This window comes from Melanaphis sacchari, unplaced genomic scaffold (genome assembly GCF_002803265.2).
Source record: "Melanaphis sacchari strain LSU unplaced genomic scaffold, SCAv2.0 Contig300_pilon_pilon, whole genome shotgun sequence".
NCBI lineage: Eukaryota > Metazoa > Arthropoda > Insecta > Hemiptera > Aphididae > Melanaphis > Melanaphis sacchari.
This window is the reverse complement of record NW_020271174.1, coordinates 1-2,155: the sequence shown is the minus strand read 5'-3', so window position 1 is coordinate 2,155 and position 2,155 is coordinate 1.

Below are 2,155 nucleotides of genomic sequence, written 5' to 3'. Positions count from 1 at the left end.
TTATCCATTCTTTGTTACTGTTAATTGGAGGAAAATATTCTTTTAGATAAGCTTCCAGTCCTTGCAAATGTTCCTGAATAAGAACTGATATATCGTGTGACATGAAACTTATGTTATTCTCTTTTTGAAATGCTGTCAGCATTGTAAAAGCCTCGTAATTTCCTGTTTTTATGCGACGTGACCACAAATTAAGTTTTTTTGTTGCAACTTCCACCTTCTCCTGTACTTTAAATATTGTCACATTTTTACCTTGAAATGCCAAATTTAAATTATTCAAAAAATTAAACACATCACAAATGTAGGCTACCTTAACTAACCAATTAGCATCATGAAATCTGTCTTTAAATTGAAAAATAGCATCTTTAGATGTTGGAGGATTTTGTTCTAAGAATACCGAAACTTCTTCCTTCAACTCGATTAGTCTTTTCAAGACATTCCCTCTCGATAGCCATCGCACCTCACAGTGTAAAAGAAGATGTTTATGATCACTCCCCATTTCTTTGCACAAAGCAGAAAATATTCTCGAGTTTAGTGGACGAGATTTAATAAAGTTTATAAATTTTACACACTCTTGTACAGTGGCGGCTCGTGAGGTTCACGTTAAGTGGTGCACAAAAAATGTATGAGATATCTATGTTAGATGGTAAAAAAATTTATTTTGGTATAGGTACATACCACGAATAATACCAAAATAACGTACTTACTTATCTTATCTAAATTAAATTTTTTTAAGCATTTTACCCCATTAAAATGTGAACTAATGTGAGAAGTTTATTTTTCATGCATTTTGATTTTCAAATTTAAATGAGCCAAATCGTTTATACCTTTTTGTACCCAATTATTATCACCAGATTTTCGAGAAAAACTGTTATTTAATAAATATTCAACAGTAACCATGTTTGATTGTTTGATTGGTAGTTACAAACACAAAATTAAAACTACAGGTACCCACGAAAAATAATTAATAAAAGTATAAAATTAATAATATTAATATTCGTACAAAGAAACTATTAAACGCAAACCGTACACGACACGCTGTTTGACGAAACTAATGGCAAATAATAGCTAATCATAACAATATGATTTTAATCTGTTTTTATATTATGAACGTTGATGTTATCATAAACGTATTATAATAATAATAAAAAGTCAATGGATATTATAGTAGTTATTAGTTGATTTGACAGCTGCACACTGGCAGCAGTTGATGGATACTGTACAATGATATATTGATGCGTTATCGTTTCGACGAATGACACGATATCGCGATAGCGCGACAATAAAATAGGATCGGTGCACACATTAAATGTGCTCCAAATTGCTATGTATTACTAACCGGCGTGTTGAGGCATGTAGCTAATTTTTATACGGCCGCCCGGAGCACAAACAACTTGTGCTCCGCGATATTATTTAATCGTTTATAAATATATTTCTTAACATAAAAGCTGCAAAAACTTGTTTTTATTAATATTTTTTTTAATTACAGTCCATTTGTATAATCATCAATTATATTATGTTATTATGGCATATAATAATTTTTTATATAATTTTTTTGGGTGGTTCACGTGCTCCTGTGCACCATACCACGAGCCGCCACTGCTCTTGTATCGTTTCAGTTAAAGACAATGGCATTTTTTTGACCGCTAATGCTCTCTGTGAATACTACAATGAACCCATACACATTCCGGTGCTATAGCTTTTACTCTTAGAAAAGTCCAGTACGAATACCTGACATTGCACGTGCTCCATCGCTACTCAATCCCACACATTTCTTCCATTCAATGCCATTCTCAATAATATATCTATTGATTAAATTAATAACTCTTCTGCTGTTGTTCTTGTTGGCAGCGATTTACAAACAATAACTCTTCGTGAGAAGTATTTCCAAGATCATATCTACAAACACATTAGATTAGCATTATCCGACACGTCTGTACTTTCATCAACTTGTAAAGAAAATAATAACACAATTTGAGGTGGCCTAATGTGGGCGGGATTGCCGTTATCGGGAAATCGGGAATTCTGATGGCATTTGTTCTTGTGAGGCTGCAGGTCGCTATAATTATTATAATATAATACAAAAATTAGTTTTATAAATTACATAAAATATATAAAAATAAAATACCAGCATGCAACTGAACGGAAGTACAACAAA